This window comes from Poecilia latipinna, unplaced genomic scaffold, assembly GCF_001443285.1.
Source record: "Poecilia latipinna isolate Pla-1442-1.1 unplaced genomic scaffold, P_latipinna-1.0 Scaffold318, whole genome shotgun sequence".
Lineage (NCBI taxonomy): Eukaryota > Metazoa > Chordata > Actinopteri > Cyprinodontiformes > Poeciliidae > Poecilia > Poecilia latipinna.
Genome location: NW_015112934.1, coordinates 248,594 through 272,740, shown reverse-complemented (window position 1 = coordinate 272,740; position 24,147 = coordinate 248,594). Strand labels below are relative to the sequence as shown.

At 38.4% G+C, this 24,147-nt stretch overlaps 1 protein-coding gene and 1 long non-coding RNA gene across 6 annotated transcripts in view; both read right to left on the bottom strand.

The window, feature by feature from the left end:
* Window positions 1-24,147, bottom strand: part of sash1a (SAM and SH3 domain containing 1a) — a 199,260-nt gene that overhangs the window by 68,909 nt on the left and 106,204 nt on the right. The window contains exon 1 of one of the 5 annotated variants that reach the window (XM_015034969.1): window positions 16,658-16,933. The exons of the other annotated variants lie outside the window; for them this stretch is intronic. The gene's annotated coding sequence lies outside the window, so the exon portion shown is untranslated. Of the gene's footprint in view, window positions 1-16,657; window positions 16,934-24,147 lie in introns of those variants that run through there. 5 annotated transcript variants of the gene reach the window in all.
* LOC106949017 (uncharacterized) lies at window positions 883-22,371 on the bottom strand. The gene is made up of 4 exons (XR_001425304.1): window positions 22,361-22,371; window positions 22,278-22,293; window positions 12,618-12,624; window positions 883-1,820 (listed from the first exon to the last, which is right to left on the bottom strand). It is a non-coding gene; the product is annotated as an uncharacterized LOC106949017 (long non-coding RNA).

Sequence of the window (24,147 nt, the reverse complement as noted above, 5' to 3'; positions counted from 1 at the left end):
ATTGAGTGGCTAACAGAAAAAACTGGGGAAAAAAAATAAGTCAAGATAGAGATAGAAAAAGAATGCAGGTATCATTAAAGCAAAACAAGGACCTCCCCCGAGAGAGAAAGTGACCCTGGCTGAAGGTCAGTGACCTCAGAGTTCAAAAATATCTCTAGAGGGAGTCAAGAGCATATCAGCAGAGAGATTTACAGTGTAGCAGGCTGACATCAAGGACACCACCCATGCATTTAAGGAATGCTATCCAGGACCACACTACATCGAGACAAATTACATACTCAGCAGTTTGATAGTGATAAATGATAGTCTAGAAACTGTGCTGTTGCCTGCATGCTTTCTCTGTGTTTACAAGGTTCCAAGAAAACATTAATTAATTTCAACAGCACCGATTACCAAATCTTTTCTCAAACATGTTATATATGCACATCCAACTGAATGTGATCACCCAGATGGCTTTCTCTGAGCATAGACTCTGATCTTGGATCAAGAAATTCACATCATTAATTCATCTGCAAAGGTCTAGCAGACCCTGGCCATTCAAAGTGCTTTTAATGCCGTTTAATTCACGCATCGGTGGTCCTTTATTTATTTTTGCACACACACTTTTGCGTGCTTTCGTGTGTTCTGCCGTGCAAACAAAACACCTGGGTGTGTGAAATGAGCAGGCCAGCCTGCCCCACTGTGGTTTCCACACTGTCGAGTTTGTGTGGGAGTTATCAAGCAAGTCCAATTAGCATGAAAACTAATTACTGTTTCCTTGCCTCAGTCCTCCCCAGCACACATGCACATACTCAGTTAAGCAGTATATTAAATTAAATCAACACTATGGTGTAAAACAAAGGTTTAGGGGACCCCCGCTGGCTCTTACTGTGTGTGTGTGTGTGTGCGTGTGGGCGTGTGTGTGTGTGTGTGTGTGTGTTCTAGGTTTCAGTTTTCATAGGGTGGTCAAGCGTAACACTAGAGTCTTTTGAAACCTACAGAAATCTCAACTTTGGATTTAAACAGTGGCATTAGCTCCGGGCAACAGCGGTAAAAGAAACAATGGCAAATGAGGGGTGTAAGATAAAGACACATAGTGATTTCAACACAACAGTAAACAGATAGGAGGTAGAAGAAGATATGAAGATCTGTCTGGGATAAGCGAGTGATGACCTGCTGTGAGAGGAAAACAACCAACATTAACGCTTCACAAACAGCTCTGAGCTTGTTTGCCATGTCACTGACACCCATTAGGAAGAGGGGGTTATTACTTTCATACAACATCAAATCTCGACATCTTCATCTTCTTAAAGTGACACAACACAGACATCCAAAGGGACATCAAGGGCTCTCGAGGTTATCACTGTTTCACAGGAGGCCCTGCAGATGCCGTTGTTAAAGACAAAACATTTTCAATGGAATTTGTCTTCTGTTCACTTATATAAATCAGTTTCTTACTCTTTTTGTTACCAGTAAATTCTACAGAAAAATTTCATGTGCAACATACCAACATAAATTTATAGTATTCACAAGTCCATATCAATTTTCTGAATCTGTGAAAAAAAAAAAATAATAAATAAATCTCTGAGTGCTAATGCTAAAGCAACACACATCTCATCTAAACCCCAGATCTTCAATTTCTCAGTGCAGTGCATTTAATACCACCGGCAACAATTGTTGCCAGACATTTTTCCTAACTTCTGTACTTCTATAAGAATTGTTTTGACTTTTAGCAACTGATTGAAGTTTTTAAGTCAAATAATAGATTGTCTACTCTAAGCAATATCAATTTCATGTATCTAGAGTGAAAGGTCACATGACCAGACCTCTTTACTTCCTGCCTGTAACGCTGGGAAAAAAAGGGGATTAAACGGGTTAAGTTCTTAGATTAAAATACTGTGTGAGCTTATGAGCTGAGAATCTTTTTTTTTTTTTTAGAAACAGGCAAAACTGAATGAACTGCATGTTTATTTGGATCTTAGTGGATGAGTGATCAGCACTGTGTGAAAGGCCAAATGTTTGGTAACAACCATGAAATAAGAAAAACTATGAAAAGATTAATATTTGCAGATGTACTTGCCCATAAAAAGAGATAGATTTAGCCATTTGTTTGCGTGTTTGTATGCGTGTTGGCGAAGCTGATGTGCTGCCCTTCCTCTAGTTCGAGGTCATAAGACTCTGCTTGCAGCTGTGTGGCTGTTAAGGTGGCACTGCCAGGCTCTGAGCTAATGTCCAATGTGTCATCTTGGGTAGTGTTCTGGATGATAGGTACTGTTGTGATCCAGTTTCACTGTGTGAAAAACATAAGAGTTTCACAGTCTCAATACTGTTATGGACACACTCCCCAACAATAAATTAGTTATGATTTAAAGAAAAAAATGTCACTCTGAATTTATGAAAATGTCTTTATTTTTTTTATTTTATTTTTTTCTTCCTTTTTACCAAGGCAAAATAGTCAATATTGAAATACCGTGAAGTGGTATAAAGATAGAATAAGTGACAATAGATAGCTAAAATTGACTAAATGCACCTCTAATGTAAAATAAAATAGCACCGTTTTATCACAGACCTCTTCTCTAGAGCTTATCAGAGTTCTACATTATCTTGATCCACATGTCTCCGATCACATGACTAACTGAGTTTGAGTTGGTATAACAGGACAGTGTGGTTCCCCCTGCTGTTGTCAGATATACTTACAATCCACAAAACAAACGCCCTGCTCGTCCAGGCAGGAGCGTGTATTAAACTTAACTGTACGTCCTGTTATGTGCAGTCAGCCCGTCTGCCATATGTTAGCCTCTAAGCTAGAAGCTGTAAAAATAGGCTTGGCCTAAATGTTATTAATGACCATGTGTGCTGTGAACACACCGCATAATTATCCCCTGCAGTTTCACCCAAAGCTCAGGTTTATAGTTCTCTACTGAGGTTTCAAAAACCAAAACATACAGGAACATTGGTATAAATGGGACTATTTAGTTCACATACAGAGCAATGTTACTTTACATTTGCATCGTGATTTCAAATCTAAAAAGGCAGCAGCCAGCAGGGGTTGATGAAGTATTAATGGACCCGTGTCTGCTTTGTTTCCCCAGGTAAAGAGGCCTAGTGCCTGCTGCTTTATACGTTTTACAATTGGTTGGTGTTCAACCAATACTTGTTGCCACGCTTTGAAAGGAAGGCAACAAGTACAGCCATAAACATACTGAACTCTGAAAAGTACAGAGACCTTTTCACTGCAGCCATAAGAGAAAGGCTAAAATCTTTGTGATGGACAGTTTTTCCTGTCACACACTGAAACTGATGCTGGAATACTGAGCACAATTAAGACTGCCCTCACCTACAAAGTAAATAGATGCAGGCACATTGCAAATAACATCTGAAGATAAGTCAAACTTATACGAATCCATTTTCCATTAAGAAGAAGAAGAAGAAAAGTTATGCAGCAAAAGCAAACAAAGCCTGCCTCTCCGTTGATTTATATCCTGCTGCTAGCAGCAAATGCTGCAGACGCAGCTGACATTTGGTTATGTATCAGATGTTATAATGACTTGTTACCGAGCCAGCCCCAGGCTGCTGTGGTACAGACTTCTATAATTACTGTCAGAATCCACACAACCATGTATCTCACACACAACCCACGGAACACAATCTGTTGCATAAACTGGATTCAGTCACTTGCACATGACAGTAAGTGGCTTTAGTACAATTAATGCTGTACAAAAAGAAAAAATCTTATCCACATAATCATGCATCCCAAAAGTCTTAATTGTCCTGTTAATGATGCAGGTAAAATGCAGGGTTGAACCGTTATCCTATACATTTTAAGCATCCAAAAATTAGATGGGACCAAGTTTCTTCAAATCAGATGTTTTTGTCACATCATTTTTTTTTTTTTTTTTTCCCCAGACTCTTTGATTCCCGCTTCAAATACCGTTTTGGTCCGTTAACACACCTGGGTTTTCTTTAGTATGAAACTTCTTTTTTATTTACATAAAAGAAATCAGGGTTTCAGATCGCCTGCTGAAATATTTGCAACAGTTGTCACATCAGTTATCCAATTTAGATGAGTTCAGTGTGGGCACAAAAGTAAGTGTAGTCGGTAAAAATGTGTGCTTCTGTGAAATCGATCATTTTATATAGACTGGAGTTAAAATTCTATTTTAAATGGACAAATCACTTTGGTGCAAGATTTATGACCTCAGAATATCAGAAGTTACCATTTTTTAACAGAAGAACTTTTCTTTCAGGAAGCGTTTACACATAAATAGTCGGGACCCAAGTCAGCAGCTTTACCACATTGTCATTACGTGCAAAATGTTCAGCTGCTTTTCTGTGTACATTTGAGCCTATGCACAGTTTCTGTCTTTCCAGCTGGATCGCTGTTGACTCAAAACCCAACCACACAATCATAAAGCAAACTGAACCTAACCACTGCGACCAATACTTTTTTGTCTTTTTTTTTTTTTTTACAGGAATTTCCCCACTTTAATTGCTCATCCTGCGTACAAAAATATGAACCCGGTGTCAATGCACACGGAGAAAAATACAAAAAAACTCTCGATATCCCCAATTCCTTTTAAAAAGAGGACCTTGTTTAAAGAGGTTTGAAGTTATCCACTGTTTTCTTTAACAAATGAAGTTGATATAAAGTGAAGACCTGGTTTTATTTCCCATTAAAGATTTCAATTGTTGATTTTTATACACTGCAAGATGTTTTTTAAACCTCGACATTTTTTATATAAAAAATAGCTGAATAAATTAAGCAACTTAAACATAACTTTCAATTTAAATTTGTGTTTTCCATCTTTTGCAAGTGACTTGAGCGGCTTATATCCAAGTGCCAGTTATTAAAGACCTTACATTGTAGCTACTGAATGTTTTCAATATAAACTCTCCCACGACGATAGAGCAACGAGGACGGAATAACAAGAATATTTTGATTTTTAGAGTAGAGTCCTTTCACTGGTTTGTGGAAAAAGTCAATAACAGAGGACAAATTTCTTTCAACTGGATATTTTTTTTATTTTCTGCATTGTGAAGTTTGTAGTTTTGTCACAGTATAATAGGACCTAATTTCCTCAGCCTGAGCTCCAAATGTTGGATTAAACTAACATTACCAACACATTTCCTAAAGTATTTTAAAACATTTTAATTTTACTGTAGATTATAGAATGCAAGACGTTTTAATCTAATAATTTGATTAGTAAAGGGTATCATAATCTGGAATCCAAAGCTTTAAACATTTTATTCTGAGTTTCCATAGATTTTTATGTTAAAAAAAAAAAAAAAACTAACAACAATGAAGCAGAAGTGACATTTTTAATTTCTCTGAAAAACTGGAGCTACAGTAGCATCTTTCCAAAGGCTGCACCTAAACCTCTGAGGCAGAAACAGACTTAAAGGTTACTATGGCAATTGCCCAATTCCTGACAGAAACTGTGGTGAGGGTTGCTTCAGCCTGACCACAGCTCATTATGGGCTGGTGGGGAGTCACTGTCTGAGATTTCTCCTCCAGACACTTTCTGGAAGCTAATTAACACACATCTCTTTACACCAGCTTACACTCGCTCTGTTGTTTCGCGGCATTTACGTCCCCCACAGATTTTCATTAATACAAACACACAACAACAAACTATGTTAAACAAAACAAATACAGTACAGAGGTCAGTGATCATTAGTGGGTTTCAAGTGTGATCTTCCAGTTAGAGTCAGTCAGTCCACCAGTAAACAGACTGGTCCATCAGCCCATCACCTTTCTGGAAGAGCAAAGCTTCCCTGGAGCTAAGACAGCTAAGCAGGACTGTAGTCTGTTTAAAGGTTAATATGTTCACTAACAATGAATTATTGTTGGGTGAAGGAGCAAATGGTTCAGTCTCAGCTAAACACAACTTCTAACCCTTATTATTAGATGCTTTTACTTTTTACCTGCAGTTATTGGTAAAGTTGTGTTGAAAAGATTTAAAATAAATTCATCTTTAACTGCAGCACATTTTATTGCACTCTTTTTTTCTGAATCCAACCATTAGTTTATCTGCAGTTAATTTAGTAGAAAAAAAAAAAATCTGATGTTTGCAAATTCACCGGCGTCACATTGATTTTCACCCTTTTTGCTTTAAAACAAATAGGGGATTCAAATGTCCGGTTTCTGTGAGGTTTATATGTCATGGAGGCCCATTCATCAATGCCAAATCTGGGCAGGTTTATTTATTTATTAATTTTTTTTACTTTAACTCAATACTTGAATGATGGACGCTGGAAATACATGCATCAAAAAAGGTGAAAATATGCTTTACATAGCTACCTTACAATCTAAGACATCTGCACATGAGGGAATCATCTTTTCTTTTTTTTTTTACACATCAAAAATGTGTTTCCTTAAACAAGGAAAGTAAAACCAATATACTGATCTAGTAGGTTGGAAAACATGCTTAAACAAGAAAGAAATTCAGGAAAGAAGGCATCAGAAAGAGTGTCCCTGAAGTACATCCAACCACACACACGCACACGCATTTACAATCACAGGGGGCTGGTGTTGGCACAGACAGTTAGGAGCTGCAGGGCTTGATGTTGAGCCCACGCTGCCTATAAAAAAAATAAAAATAAAAGAGATCCATATCTTGTGGAGCAAAACTAGATTTTTGCAGAGATTAGTGTGGTTTTCACCTACCTGTGCCTGCCCAGAGTTACCTTTAATGTCTTAATAATGCTGAAATACAATAAATAAATAAATAAATAAATAAATAAATAAATAAATAAATAAATAAAACAGCATAGTTAATTTAATTGTGGGCACAAAATTTAAATCTGACTATGAAAACATCAGTCAGAAACAAGACGAAACTTGAATCAACTCTGGATGTCGTTATCTTTAATATTTTTGGAGACTGTCTGATTAAACTGTGTAATTAAAAAAAAAAAAAAGAAAACAAAAAGAGCACAATCAAAGCCTCTTCATGAAATGTAGCGTTCCTTCTTCTGTTTGTGAGTCTCAGATACCATCAAAGTCATAAAAGACAAACCTATCAAATGATCTAAAGATGCACCTGGCGGTTTTTGTACAGGTATTAAAGCAAATACAAGCTGCTTAAAATTTTTTTGTGAGGACACCAAGGGGACACAGCAGTGAGATTTTACCTGTTTTGCATTGCTTTCAACATAATCTTGTTCCCAAATTTTCAGCTATTTCTTTAAAAGAAACTAAAACACAACTCAAATGCTTTCATGCAGCATCAACCAAAGTGCAGAACTAAAGTTTTAAGGTGTGGCACTGAAGTTTAGGTGGAGCTGGGAGAAGCCCGGCCAGGTTTGCATTGCGTCTTAACATTTAGCCGACGCATCCTCTGTGAGACATCCGATCTTCTGTGTTTATGCAGGCAAATGTCTGGTGTTAGAAAGTCAAACACATGTGGTGGAAACATGTTTACAACTGTGGTCTCACTTTAGCCTATGATGTCATAGCATAGAAAAAGGCGGAAAAAAAAAGGGGGGGGTTTCTTTGCATGTCAATTAAATCTTTTAATTTCCCATTGTGCAACTGGAGACAATAGGACAAACTTCAAATTGTACATCTCTTAAAAATAAACTTTTTTTAAGGCGTTTATAACAAAGAAAAAGAGCTTAAATGAGGACAGTTTAGGGCTTTAGGACCAGAAGAGGAAGGAGAAAAAGTTTGAAACTCCACAGCTGAAGTAAGAGCTCCCCCTGGGGCAGAGCACCAATAATACAGTCAGAATTGGCCAGGTCACGTTAAGCTGGGGCCATTTTAATTTTTGTCTCCTGATGGCCTCTCTGTCATAAATTAGTGTACACAATGTTCCCTTCTAAAGCCTTCAGAGATTTTCAGGATTTTCTAACGTTAAAAAAAGAAAACAGGAGTGGAAGAAAGAGAAATCACTTCAGGTAAGAGAAAATATATGCCTCTCAATCTGGTAAGCAACCAAAATTTTCACAATTATCTGAATTCCCTTTCCCGCATGTTCTTTGGCTGGTGTTCTTCCCAGGCTTTACCTTTAGCAGCACCTGCCTACCAAAGGGAAATCTATTCCAGCGAGGATGAGTGGAGGGCTGATTTATCTCCCATCTGATGACAGTTTAAAACATCATGCAATATCAAGAGATTTAAAACTGCGTTCTTGAACGTTTTTGTGTGTTTTATTTGTTTGTTTTTTTTCCCCCCAAACACATAAACACATTAAGGATCTAGAAAAATGGGATACTGTCCTAGAACAACTCAATTATGACTGTTTGAGTAGCAGGCTGTTGAATACAGCTATGCCAGTGTAAAAAAAAAAAAAAAAAAATGTTCTGGAGATGGCGCCAATAATTTAAGTTGAGATGTCAACATGCTTTCCACGAAATCTCAAACCCTTCTCCTTTCTTCACTCTTTGACTTCCAAACCAAAAAGAACATTTGCAAAAAGATTATTTGTTGGTAAAATGTAGTTTCTGTCTTTTATTTCAAGCTTTGATTTTTTTAATTAACCCAATTAAGAGCCAAATAGCCATCTTCATCTTTGAGCTTTATTTTCTCCACTTTGCATTAGATGAATAAATGAAGAGCAAAGACGCCCGCCACAAGATTGTAGCTTTTTCAGATAACTTTCATTAGCAATCCTAGTTGCCCGTTTATCCAATTATCTGTTAAAATAAAATGTTAAGGTGTGAGCATGTAGAGGTGTGTTATTCTTGGCAACAGGGACAAGTGAGTATTCTGCTGATGTCAGATGTATTTCCAGTTGCACCTATAGCAATTCAGCATTTCCATGGTAACAAGACAATGGTTGATCAATCATTCTGCATCATTCCAGAGACGTATTAGCAACAGAGGAAAAGTTTTTTTTTTTTTTTTTTCATCCCATAAAGAAACAAGCTTCCTGACGTGAAGCCAGCATGTAAAGCCATGAACCCCTTGAAAGACGAGGACCGAGACCGAAGGAGATCGGATAAATAGCTGCTGGGAGTTAAAGGAAAAGACGAGAAATACACAGACCCCGCTTGTCTGTTGTGTCCGACAGCCATAATTATAGTTTAAGAAAAACATGATAGACTGAAACTTTACACCCCATGTAAGCAAATTTTTGTCGAGAGAACTCAGTGACCTCCACTAGCAGGAACAGTACTTCACAAACAGCCTCGGTGAAGGACAAAACAGTGAGCAATCAATCTGTGAAGAAGTCACATCAGCAGCTCATGATTTGAGGAACTGAATATTTCAGCTCAAGAAACCCACAACTTCCCCCGCTCCCAAAGATGCTTTGTTTTATTTTCAGAGTGGATGACAGAGCTGTCTAGTTGATTTAACAAAGTGCATTTATGATTTGATTGCTTCTTGTCTTTTGAAAATGTAATCCAAAATACAAAATGACCTAAAAAGTAGAATTTCTCTTTATCGTCAAGAAAAAAAAAGATAGAAAACAGTAAAACAGTTACAGGCCTCTGGAAAGACTTTGGCATATTTTGACCTCACTATCTTAGTTTTTAACATCGTCTTCATTGTTACTAAGATAGGCTGTGCTGGGGAGGGATGCAAAATGTTCCATCTGAACCTACAAAATGTAAAAAGGAACCTGCATTTCCATCTTAGTAGGAAATTCTGCACAGATGCTAAAAGTTGCATTGCAAGTGTCAAAACTTTTTTCCATTCATAACTGAAGCAGTTTATTTAATCAATCAGAGCTATCCTCTCAAATGAACTTTAGCCATCTGCCTCCCATTGCTCTAAATATTCTCAGCACCAGATGTGAGGTGCGTGTCCTTTCTTGTGTGTGTCAGACCTTCACCGTGATTTGTGCTGTCTGTGAAGTATCACATGCATGGGTTTAAAGTGGGGGCAGCTTTAGTTTTTTCAGCCGGGATACAGAGTGTGAGAAAGTGCTAAAGGAAAGTGCTAGCTGCAGCTGATATGGGCCCCCTGGGACATCCCCTCTGCTGAGGTCATACTTCACTCTCCAACTCTCGTACATCAGTGCTGACATCACCATTGATCTCCGCCAAGCTGTTGCCATGGGTGACGTAAATGCATGTTTGTGAGTGAATGCTTTGTGTTAGGAAGGATCGTCAAATTTTATTGGAGTTACAGTAGTGCAGATGGACATGTTGCAGGTTTTTCTAAGTCTTTACAGCTGATGAGTTATTACTTTAAAAGCAGTCGATTATAAATCCTAATTCCTTTAATGCATCCATGCATGCAAGCTTTTTTCTTTTGTGGCTGTGGTAAACTGATGAATTGGCTGTTTAACCATCTCATCCAGTTTGAGGGGAAAAAAAAAAAAAAAAAAACAAAAAAAAAAACAGCTAAATAAGCCAGCATTATAAAACTTAATCTAAAAATTGATGTAAATATTATAACTAAAATTAAAAACAAATGTTTTATCTTTCATCCGTGAGCCAACTTATGAATATTATGTATTGTTATGCTATATTATCTTGTTGTATTATTTTGTATATCTCAATGGATTCAGTTAGGACAAGAGAGGAAATGTTTCATTAAAAACAAAAAAACAAAAAAACAAAAAACAAACCCAACAAAGGTTTTCCAATATATTCAGATATTGTGAAAGTCTTAAACATCCATTAATTTTATTTGGTTCTACAGTCCCACAATTTCTTTAGATTAGTATTTATTTAGGCTTTCTGATTCTGTGACATATTTATAACACCTAGAATGCATTTTGTTTTAGTCTGTTTTAGGGATGCACAATATTTGAAAATGTAGCAACGTTGTAATTGGTAAATAAAGTGATAATGATATTGTCCCGAAATATCAATTTTCATCTTTTTCTCATCTGTGTCTCCAACACTCTGTTGTTTGGGGAATAGCATTTGTGTCCAGTGTGAACATCTGCTGCCATAGACTCTGTCCAACTGGCTAAATTTGACATTAGATTGAAAAATGCAAGTTAACACTCGGAATATATTTGCCAACAATTATTACACTACAGGATGTCCTTTGCGATATCAATTTTGGACAAACTGATGTTACACGATAATGATATATTTGCAATAAAACTGAAAAGACACACTAAAGAGTGCTGAATATGCATTTTCTTTAAAGCTTCCAGGATTAAACTCACACTATACATTTATTAATTTTTAAACATGTGATAAGTACCGGTACACCAACAAAGGTCTATTCTTGTCTGACTCATCAGTATTGGGAATAAAGAATTGGACATCTACAAAGCTCCTAAATTCAATGCCAAAAAATTCTACTTAATGTTGACACCTCTCATAAAGACAGTTTTATGTTCTCAGGTTAAATGTCAAATGCAAAACAATTAGACAATTGGCATACACCAGTTAGATGGTCAATAAAGATAGCAAATCTCTCAGGTCTTGCGCAGGCATGCCTTTTAGATGCTGCTCATCTGCTGTAAAACATTTCATTTCTGCTCTGACCCTCCTCATCCAGTTCTCCATTTTTATAAATTTCACAATTTACTTTTAAAAGTCACAATACAAAGCATGCTGTTCACATCTAGGTACAAGGACAGAGATAAGCAAAAAAAAAAAAAAAAAAAAAAAAAAAGAAGCCAAAGGTCAAAGAAAAACAGAACCTTCAAAACGCTTTCATCAAGACGACTTTAAAAGACCATAAAAAAAAAAAAAAGTTTGGCTCCTGTTATGGAATTTATTACGATATTAGTGGTGATTTGAAACTTTTGTAGAGTAATGTTGCTGTCTACAATAATAGTTTTTTCCAAACGGTTTACCGTGGATGATTCAGAAAAAGCCATCTGCTGTTGCACAAATAAAACATGGCAGCCGTGAACATGTTTTAATTCAGTGTGTGGCTAGGCTCGCGTTGCGTTGCCAACATCTGTGTTGAAGCCGCCGCCACCTCCTTACTGTGCCAGCCGATGCACTGAATCCTGGGAAGTGAGGCAAGAGTGCCAGCAGTAATCAGAGCTCTTTGTGTCCGCACACAGAGCTGCCTACAATGCATAATGGCTGTAATCCGCTCCCCTCAATGTGTCGTGAAACCTGTGACACGCTCAAAACTCCAGAAATATTCCAGACTCTGTAACTTTTACAACATTACAGCTAATCAGGTTTAAAATGCAGGCTTCGCAGTAGCGGCAGAACCACAGAGAGTTGCACAACGGAGCCAGAGCTTGCAACACTAGACAGATTTGGAATTGTAAGAGGATGGATGTAGTCTTGAAGATAAATTTGGCTTTTTGTGCAAAAAATAAAAAAATAAAAATAAAGCTTGCATGACACTTTGAGTTAGTACAAATGTACCACCTCTAGCCATATAATTGAAAGTATATATATATATACACCTATAATGAATGTGTAAAACAACGGATTTTATCACCTTCATTTCTTCTTGTTAATAATCATTATTACAGAAGTAAATACATGCTTGACATAAGAAACACAATGTATCCATATCAAAGTAAATGCAAATATGTAGGGTAATTTGAGTTCTAAAGAATTTCATCTCGTTCCAATGCATATTCCCAGGCGCCATAGACTGACAAAGGTGACTTTCACAAGAAAATTGAGATGAGCCGGACAAATTGCGGCAGGATCAAAGCCGTAACCATGAAAATGAGTAGGCTGTAGATAAAACGAACGAGGGAGCAAGATGTTTTAAGTGCAGCTCGGAAAACTCATCTTTTCCCGTAATAAACGAGGCTGCTTTAACAACATCAGAAAAGGAGTGGGCTCAAGAAAATCTATTTTAGGAATGAGGGCACATAAATTCAATTGCGCTTGCGGAGCTCACAGACCATGTTTTAGACACATCAAGATGTTGTATAACACAGCAGCTTGAAAGAGATTTACAGACCTTTTAAACATTGTGTCGCATTACAACTATAAACCTCAAAGTATTTTGTTAGAATTTTGTGTAAAAAAAAACAGAAAAAAAAAAAAAAACTACAAAAGCGCCAAGTAATTGTGAAATGGAATGTAAATCAAAGATTGTTTTTTTGTTTTTTTTTCTTTTACAAAAAAAACACAGTTTAACTTTTTACTCAGCTCCTTTGTGTTAACATTGTAGAACCACTTTTGGCTAAAATCACAGCCTCGAGTCACTTGAGGTCTGGAGGTATGTCTCTACCAGTTGTGATAGAAATTTCGTTTGCCCAATCTTCTTTACTGAGCAACTCAAGCTTAGTCTGTTTGGAAAGACTGTCTACACAGCCAATTCCCAATATTGTCACACATTCACAATCTTGTCTTAGCCATGAGTGACTATTGTAGCCCTGAGTTCATGTTTATGATCATGAACCTGTGCTATTACAGCCTCCAAAATGTTGTCTTTTATTATTGTCACTTAAAAGTTTTAGAAAAGTCCATGCCCCTGCTAAACATAAGCATGCCACACCTCCATGCATTTTTCACGGGGAAGATGTTTTCAGAATTCTGTAAAGATTTAGTTTTATGTCAAACACACTACCAAGCTTGATCGCATTTGACCAAAACACCAATTCTGTAACCTTCTTTCAGCAACAGCTTTCTTTGTGTTGCTTTATTGTAAAGTTGTAGAGTGCATAATAAAGAGTAGTCCTGTCATGGGATTCTACTATCCGAGTTATGGCTTTCTGCAAATCCTCAAGAGTTACCAGAAGCCTTCTGGCTGTTTCCCCAAGTAATTTATCTCCTCGCTCTGCCAAGCAGGTTTGGCAGATATAATTCTTTTTTTGTTCATCGTTTTACCAAAAAAGGCCTAAATCTATGAAGTCAACCTAATTCTGTATGGCCACAAAATATAGAAAATGCCCATAGCTACATGCTCATTGTAATTATCAATACAGTGTTTATTGTTGTAGTCACAATAATCTTTATGTAGTGTTGTCTTGCTCTGGTTTCGTCACCGAGACATTATTGCATTGCACAATGGACGTACATTGTGCGTCCATTCATAGAATGCTATCACCATGACCAAAACAATCCTGAGTGTTCTCACTGAGCCAAACACATCACACTGTTCCCTGCTCTGAATTGTTGGCTGGCACGCAAACAGTACACTACTGTACAGTGCACCGCCTGTTGTGCCTCATTGGCTGTAGAATCTGAGGCAGTGATGTGGTGTAAGGCGTGTTGGCTTGGCACTCATTGCACACATGCCACCTGCATCATGGCGTCATTCCTTCTAACTTTTTCATCACCCGGAGATGCACGGTTAGCGACAGCCAGACATAAACCGAAAAGCAGCGTTGCGGGCAGACACAGACCAGCTGCACAGACAAGAGAGACATGGCTGAATCACAGATGCACATGCGGTAGAGGCTGCACAGTCAAACCGTTCTTCAGAGGCTGCGGACGAAGTGATGTTTGTGCTTCATCACTGTCTCAGTCATAACAAGCGCGCAAAGTCAGAACGTCGGCTGAGCTGCAGAGAACCTCCAAACGGAAAGCAAAAGACAGCTACACATTCAAAGAAACTCACCTATGGTTTAATATTGTGCATGTCTGTGCACACCTGTTGCCATGGCATTTGGCCCTGCCATGGCATGAATAAACAGCCACACAAGAGCCTGCCCAGCACTGGCACAAACTGCAGCACAGTTGGCATGGACAGTTTCATGCATCAGAGGAAGAAAAGAAAACCTGATAAATCCCATCCAGTCAAACTGGAGCTTCTTTTAGGTAGAGCTTTTCATTATGGTTTCATGGAGTTTCAAAGCAACAGAGCTCAAAGACAGAAAGGGATCTGAACTTGTGTTGGCAGCTAAGGCCTCGTTCTGCCAAAGCTGTCACTGAAGCGACAGTACTATTTTTTTTTTTTTTTTTTTCACAAAAGTGACAGACATCAGTTGTCTGGTTTGGTTTTGACTTCACTTGCACGTGGCTTGCGTATGAAATGATCAACACAATTTTTAGAGCAATCAACATGTTCACATCAGTGCATGAATCATAAGGGGTGTTTTCTCACGTGTGTGTGATTACAACATTTTGTGTTTCCTCTTCCAAATTGGGCAATCACAATGACACTGTACGTCAGCTCTTCCTGTACAAAGGGAAGTCTACTAGGGCTACTTTGACCTAAGAAAACTCCCTTTCCTCCAATTTCATTCCTTCTCTCTTCTCTGTGAGTCCCCTCACATCCACAACTCCCTCCATCCGTTGCCTCTTGTTTCTTGTCAGCTGGTGGGGAGATCCAGATGTGAAGGCAGAGGGAATTGGACAGGAAAAGGAGAGGGAGAGAGGGACAAAAACAGAAATCTACATCCCCTGGAAGACAGACTTCATTGTCCAAGACTCTCTGGACGAGGCTTTTACACACATAGACAAAAACAATTATGTGCACTGAACAATGGAGTCCCTCTGGACAACAAGGACCGATTGTGCTCTCCCTTGCAAAAGTTACAGCTGCCAGTTTCACAGTTTGTTTGTTTATTTGTTTTGCTATTTTATGTGATCAACCAACGCAAAGTAGTGCATAAATGTGAAATATGGATAGGTATCAGGGAGAACTAAGCTTTTAAAGAGTTACATCTTCGAAATTATTAAAATTCTCCATCATACCACTCCTTAAATTGAAACTTATTTTCAATTTCTTAGCAAGTATCAGATGTCAGAGGTTCTACTGATTATACTGGGCAAAAAAAAAAGAAAAAAAAAAGAATGCAGATGCTCCTTTACCACCTTTTGCTTCTCAATGTCAGTAAACTTTCTGAAAAAAGGGCTATTGCACTTTTCCTAAACTTAAAAGAGAGACATTCTAGGCTGTTTTGAAATGCTTTGGTCACAAAAAAAACACAATGATGATGATGGTGTGAAAAACTAAAATGGTACATAATTGTCAAGTAGGCATGGATCGGCTACCTGAATCAAGGTGTGTCAAGGTTTTAAAATGTTGCCGTTTCAAAATTAAAGGAATATTCCACTGTACTGTTGCTCAACTCTGTAAGAGATACCACAGAAAGCACAAACTTTTCTACAGTTTTTCTCAGAGTGTTGAGAAAACAGTAATATTTGCTTCTCTCCCACCTCTTGCTGCACACTGCTGAGGGGCTGGCTGAAATAAGGCTTCTACTCTTGCTGACAAAAACGATTGATTAAACTGTTTCAAAATACTTTGAGTCACAAATAAATAATCACAGTCTTCCCCAGGACAAGGACCACTGCTCAGTCTCAATCATGTTTGAAGCTCAACACAAAGTTGTTAGAAGCTGATGGCAGGAACAGGTTACACATACACTGAACTTACCTATTACTCTGAGATTTTAAGCTGTAACTGCTTAAAATATGTCAAAGTTATATGAATCTGGCTGATGTAACAGTACATTTCTTCACATGTACATGACTAATAAGTTAATTACGCCTACATAAAGGCCAAGATGTGGAATTACACACAAGCAATTAAGGGGAATTTCTACACAATGACAAACACAGGCAAACTAAACACACCCATTGATCCTGGAACCATGTGAATTAAATTAATCGAATGAGTCAGCAAGACAGAGGCTATTCAGTCGTGTACAATGTTTGGAAAAAAAAAAAAAATGGCTCAGTACAGAAACACACCAATCCAAACAAGAGTTTCTCCATATCCCTTTAACAATCCGCCACATTAACTTTTGTTGCTCAAAAGTCAAACAGCTTGATTGCTGCAACATGTATGTCAACCCATTCTCCTCTGGCAGAGGAGAGAAAACCAAATTAATGAGGCAAATATTTATTCTCAACAGAGGACCCCAAAATTTTAAATGTCAGTACTCACCGTGAAAATCTACCGAAAGCCTTTCCCCAGTCCGTCTGCAGAGTTAGCACAGACTAACTGCTGAGAAACAGGAGCAACAAGTCGAGCCCAGTGGAGAACAATGCATATCTGCCAGAGTTCAGCACAGCGTAAGCAGAGTGGAGACACACAGCGGTCCAGTCATCGGGGCCGCCGCTCACATGGGACGCTCCGAAGAGGAGGGAGATATGAGAGAGAGCGATGGGAGAGTCTCACTCAGCCCAAAACCAAAGGAGGGTTCTTGTACTCCTTTCTCCACGTCTTGCAGCCTTCTTTCCGAATCTGTCTTGAGCAGTCTCAGATTTCGTGTCTGTTTCAAGTTGGCCTGGCCTTCCTCTGTTTGTTCCCTCCCCTTTCCTTTACTAGCTCAATTCTTCTGGGTTTTTTTTTCCCTGCTTACACACACAGCATCTCTTTGTTATCTCTGTTATTGAGTTATGAATAGTGAACAAAGTCCTTGATATGTGTCTCTTTATCTGGGTTAGCGATGCAGGGTTGTGCTAAGACACAGCTAAGTACAAATAAAAAGTAAAAAAAAAAAAAAAATCATCACAGGATTTTTTCTCGTCACTGACCTTACATGCAGTCACAGAAAGCAAAAAAAAATAAATAAATAAAAGACAACTCAGATTGTAGTTCCTTCTATTTTGCGCCCTTCTCTGATGTCATCCCCTTTACTTAAAGCCTTCAATTCAAATGTGGCCCAGAAACTACACCGCAGAGGGATAGAAGTAGAAAAGCAGTGAGAGAGAACGAGAGAGAGTCAGAGAATCTGATACAGCTAAAAGTAACAATTATTTGAATGAGTCACTCAGCAGAAAGGTTTTTTCTTTTTTCTTTTTATTCCGATGTTAATTTAAGAAAAAGAGGAGAAGTCCAAAGAAGAACACGGAAAAGTTTGGGGGGGGGAAATCGGCTTATTCTGGAACGCTGTGCCTTGTGAGGACTCCCAGAGGTCACAGGAGAGGAAGAAATGGGAGAACAGAGAAGGAATGGAAGACAAAGGGAGGAGAGACATGGGCTTGGATGGGTACCAATGTACTTCCCATCATCTAAAGTCCACCCTTTAGGATGCATTTAACCAAAAAGATTTGATGACAGAACCAAATAACATGAAGATAACAAACAATCATTAAACAGAGTACATAAATACACAAGATAGTGGATTCTTATATTTATATATATACATTTATGTCCTAGTTCAAGACGGACCAGAAGGAGTGTTTGTACGACACAGCGATGGATTGGAACGCAGCGAGATGGACCAAACAGACTTCCTGAACATCACAGGAACCAGAAGTTCTGGTTAAATGTTTCATTTCTCTTCATAGGGTGGTCATTAATTCCCCTCTCTGTGAACCGGCCATAGCATCTCTGCGTTGTCATGGGAACACTTTGCCAAAACACCTGAAGCTTGTTTTTATTTGTCTGGTTGTCTGGCTTCATCTTATACCCCTAAACAAAAACTTTGTATAAATACAGAAGTTCTGTAGTTGTGGAGAACTGCAACTGCAGATATTGTTCTAGGTCATAGAACAATATGACCAGGCTTTGGAGATTTGTACAGATTTCTGTTGGAGGAACCTACAAACACATGGCCACCCATCTAAAATTACAGGCTGGGCAAGAATAGCATTAATCAAAGAAGCAGCAAAAGAGGAATTTGGTAACCAACAATGGCTAATCACTTATGCCTTATGCACTTATGCTGCTGAAATGTGCTATACAAATAAAATTTGATTGATTGATTGATTGATTGATTATGCCACAAATCTGCTATTTGTGAAATAAGATAGCTTGAGCTAAATACAGGAGAATCCTGGGGGAAAACCCATTATGGACTGCAAAAGACGAATAAGCATACAGCCAGAGCTGCAGAGGATGCGACAGAATGGCCCCGGTCATGACTCCGAACAAAATCCAAGAGAAAATCTGTGTCGAAACTTTGAAGTTGAGGATCACAAAGCAGTCTATTCAATCTGACTAAGCTTGTGCTAAATTAAAAAAAAAAAAAAAAAAAAAAAAAAGAATGTGCAAAGTTTTCAGCATAAAGATATGCAGAGCTGGTAGAGGTTCTATGGGTTATTGATTCAGTGGGGTGTAATGCAGAGCAAAAGCACAGATCAATTTTCCATTTTTTATATGAAAAATTTGGCAATCAAATCAAGCATAGCGTGCTTATGTTGTCTATAACAAGATCCAAATTAGATATATTAACCTTTGTGGTTAAAAGGTGACAAAATCTGCTATTTTTAATCCTTTTTCACGGCCATATATTGCTGCACCATACATAGGATGCTTTCAATCCAGTGACACTTAGATTGACCCGTGTAACCACTTCGGTAAAGTCCCATTGCAGCAGACCTGCATCCTGTTTAGACCTGCCGTCACAACATTTAGAGAAGGAAGCGTACTGAAAGAGGCTGAAGTAAACATGCACAGAGAAGGAATTACAGAAAATCAGGCTGAAAGTGAATCTCTAGGATGTGCTCTGTGACCAAATTATATAAACAGACAGTTTTCTTTACAGTGTATACACATACTTCCCATCTGACAAAATGTGGTCAGCTATCGCGGTTGAAGTGGTTGGAAAGCACATTTCCTGTGTATGAAGTCAAGTATGTCGAAGAATGTGTCCAATTTTTTTTTTTTTTTATTTCGAGCCATAAAGCAAGATCAGTGAGTTGTTTTCAGCACGCCATCGCGTTCCAGCCTTCAGATCCCAACAATCCCAACACAAACATATAAAGCTATGTGAAAAAGGATTTCTCTTATTGATCCAAGCACACTAGCACAAGGGGTGCTCATTATGGAAATGTCTGCCAAACATGAGTATGCGAAACAGACACAGTGAGAATGTGCTTTTTTTTTTTAGGCGTCTTTAATGTTCGGTATCAGCAGGTGATGGAACATCAAAGAGCCCCTGCATCTGCAGAAACAGAGCCACCATTGAATGCATGCAGATCAACATATTAGCAGACACACTGGAAAGTCATTTTGTTTGAAGTAATGGGTAATCATTTTCCATAAAAAGAAAAAAAAAAAAAAAAAGTCCATTATGAAAGTATAATGTAGCTTTTCAGCTTTCATAGGACGACTTTTCATTTATGGAGTTACAAGCCTACGATTGATTTAGGAGAACAGCTCACACAGTCATCAGAGGCATAAATGTCACGTTAATCCCGGAGATTTTGATGATTACTTTGATCTTTTCTTTTTCCACAAAGGCTGGTGGTACATAAGTTGAAAAAGTCCTGTCCTTATTATACAGTCATGAATGGAGACTGATTTTCAGCTGTCCACAAGGAGAAGCAAAATCTACTTTTACAGTACAGTCAGAATCACAAAGACTCGGCTTGAAGGACAAGGCGGCAGGGCTTTCAAATTCAAAGAAACTGGACCAAAACTGAAGGATGGCGGTCCCAGCATTACGATGCTAGATTAATTTGCTGGCAGAAAATCTATCATGCATTATGTAGCTGCCACCATCATCACTGACACGTGCGCAATGCACAAAGCAGATGAAATGTTGAACTATCTGACTGGTCTCTCCAAAAATAATAATTTCACTTCCACGCAAAAGAAACCTGTTGAAAAAAATTTAAAGACTACTTTACCCTGAAACTGCAAGGGGTATGAATAATATCAGATGTAACTGTAAATGGTTGAAAATTGAAATGTAATTAACTGAAAACAAACTAAATTAATTACCCACACACAAAAAAACAAAAAAACAAACAAAAAAACAAAAAAGCATTTATCACCCCAATTTCTATTTATACAAATAAATAAAAGCTAGTTATACAATTTATAGAAATCTCTTTCGGTTGGCATATGACTCAATCACATATTTTAGATTTTTTTAACTACTTTTTGCTCACCTATGAGAGAAAAAAAATCCCTTAGTCTGAGTCTTGCAGTCACCACAAATAAAATAAAGAGATCCCTCAACTTCACCAAATTCCATGCATACTGATACAAGATAAAAAGCAAAACACGTATCAAGTCATTCAAAATCAATTAGAAGAAATTAAATAGGCCATTCAATTACTTTTTGAACCAATCTTGTCCCTCCTGAGGCAAACAATCAAGCCAGAAACAAATTAAATCTGAAGATGACTGCTTGCCGTAGGTCTTATTATACACTGGGACTAGATGACAGTATTTGGCAGCATGTGTGAGAGCTGCAAAGTATAGACATGTCATTTTCCCAAAAGACTTTATGAAATGACCAAATGGATAGTTTCTTTACCAGAAGGACTCGTGGAAAGGTCAGAAACAAGTTAATACAGATGAAGAGAAAAACTGTTTAAGTGCTTTCAATTTCAGTACAATTTTCTGATAGTTCAACACAGTAATGAATAGTACTTATCTTTGTGACCAGTAAAATGAGATTCAGTGAAACAGACCCCTCTAACATGCAAGGCAAGACAGACAATGCAGACAGAGGAAGTGTTAGATTATGACAGACTCACTGTCATAATCTAACATAATCAAGAAGGATTGCAGAATCTTGAGCCATATGTTGGTGCACTTATTACACATGCAGGAATTTTTTGTTTTTCAATGCATCAAACTAAAAAAAAATAATAATGATAATAATTGACAGCCCCACAATGGTCAACTTCAAAAGAATTCATGAATTTTAAACCACTGACAAAGAATTTAGCAGCAATGCCACATTGCTGCTAAGTGCTTTATATGCATCTGCATATAAAGCAATTTATATGCAAATGCAAAACAAGCGTCGGTGCACAAAGCTAGAGAATAATCAGCACAGGGATCATCCACTTAAATGGCCTGATCCACTAATATAGACTGCCATTAATAAGCTAGCAACCTTTACAAACACACTCATGAGCAAAAGGCGCAATAAAAACATTGCATGCAAGATTTTTTTATGTATTGTGTTTCGCTGTTTGATTTTAGACTTGATTTCAATGACCCCACCGAAGAGGTTGAAGCATACTGCCACAAGGGGGCAGTAAAGATCTGGTTTACTACAGTCATGTGAAGACAGACATGAGGAGAGATACTACACCAAGTCATGCCAAAGCAGGGAGTGAACGTGATGAAAGACCGCAGCAGAAAGCAGACAAACAGACGGAGCCACAGAGCACAAAGAGCCGAGGTTTTAGAGAAACAGTCCAAGACGCTGCTCTCACACAGAATCCCTTTACAAGACATGTTTAGGTACAAAAGCTCGAAAGACAGAGCCAACACGGATGTAGCAACAAAAAGCGAGGCGAGAGGGGGGTAGTTTCTTCTCTGCTTATCAAGCCACTAAATCAGGCTGCTGGTTGTGGGGACATGCTCTGTTTGAGTGGCACCAGCAAGCTTGGCTGTAAAATTAAATGAGCAACCATTCTGTATTCCGCATTAGTGTCAGCGCTGCAGGCTGTGTATGGGTCACCGTGTGTGTTGATGAAGAGAGACAGGCGAGCTGGAAAACATAGAACCTCCATTACATTTAGCCTGGGGGGGGTCAAGGAATCGCAGAACCTGGGGTCCAGCATGTGAAACCGCACTGAACTGTTTTTTTTTACCCCAAACAAAGTGGAGGGCGGTAGCGGAACCAGAAGGTCAAGTCGTTTCTGGGTACGAGTGTCATGTCAGTTCTTTCAGATTGATAACATTCACTCCAGCTTTTATCACTTTGGTCTAGTTGAAATATTTAAGCAACACTTAAACTGAACTGCAGCAATTAATTAATAGCCAACAATGGGTCATTACTTGAAGGTTTTATTTGATCTGAACTGTGCAGAGGTAAAAGATACGGCACTGTGGTAGATAATTGGGAAGCACGACTCTTTCTGGCGGTTTCTAGGGAAGAAAGATGACTAACTGTCTGAGAGACATCCCACTTGTGGTCACAGTGAGAAATGGGCAGTTTGAGGGAAAATTCTGCAGACCCATTTTCACTGCGACCAGAGTTTTTCACACAAAGAATGAGATCAGCTGAAAAAAAGATGAGGCTGTGCAGCTGGACCATTCTCTCGACAGCAAGCCACAAGTAATGCCACTAACAGTATATTCTCCCTCAAGCTGATCCTTTTAGGTTGCTTTTGTGTCACAGAGTACTTTTTGTTTTTTGGGGGTTGGAGGGGGATTTAAAAAACATTAGTCTTTTAACAATATACTCAGGTCTTTTGAATGTCAAAGTCGGCAGCTTTTTTGTCATTCAAAAGGGGTGAAATTTTGTTTAAATGTGAACGTAAAGCTCTGAACATGAAGGTGGCACCAAGGAGGCAACAAAGAACAGTAAAGATAAACGTATAAGTAAACAAGCAAAAGCCCAAAGGTTAAAACTGTATAAAGAGATCGCCGTTATCCGTACGTAGACAGATTTTCCCTTCTGTAACATAAATGATCCCTTTGACATAAAACAGCATTGTATGCCTATTAACATACATCAATCTGAAGCATAAGACTTAAATAATTGTATAAGTGTTTGTTCCGATCTGTGTCAGGGTTAGTTGTGGCAGAAACAGAAAAAACCCTAAATTGAGCAGTAAGACTTCTGCAAATCTTTCACCAAAATTTGCACAAGCCACGGCAACATGTTATGCATTTGCTTTAGTTTGTAAATAATTGGTGGCTAGAATGCCAAGCAAATATTGAGCGCCACTAATCTCTCCCCAGCCTATCTTGTCATAAGTCACTGTCTTTATCTGTTCCCAACCTCCTTCCCCCTTTGTTTCACTCCACCTCAGAGCCCAAAAAAAAAAAAAAAATCATAGTTCTGGGAATATGCTTTTCAGTCCAGAATAGCAGAAATCCAACCAGAGAGCTGATGATTGCCTGTGATTACAGTCTGAGCCGCTTGTCCGGGCTCATCTGACCGAGCCTGAGGTAACGCACCCTCCTCACTCGAGTCATTAACTGGAGAGCGCCGAGGCTATGAAAGGCTCGCCAGGGAGCCAGTGACACGTTTCCTTCACCTTGACATCGCCCGGAGGTTATACCATTCATTTTGGAGTAAAATACTGTTCTGGGAGGTGAGAATCATGTGAATGAAGGGCCTGTGATACATAAAAGGTCTCACAGTGTGGGGGCGCTTCATTCCCTTGGTTCTAGCCGTTTAGTGCTCTCTGAACTATTGGAAGCTGCCAATGAAATTGAGAAAGTAACTGTGTGTGAGGAAAGGGTTGGACAGTTTGGGATAGACTGCAAAGCCTCTCGAGGCAAATTTCTGATAGTGGGTTGTGTAAATTATATATGACAAAAACTGCGAATCCATGTGGAATCGAGTGTCAAATTGTCCACAAGAGTGAGCAGTTTGAGGGTTAATGTGATGACATTATTGGCTGTGATCGCAGCTAGAGCTTTGTCCTGCGTTCTGTCTCGTCATAACCGTCTTCTTTCTAAACTGATCACCAAAAAAAAAAAAAAAAAAAAAAAAAAAAAAAAGACACAAAAAACAAAACAAAAAAGGAAAAAAAAAACATAAAGAATTTTTAAAAAGTTAAAAC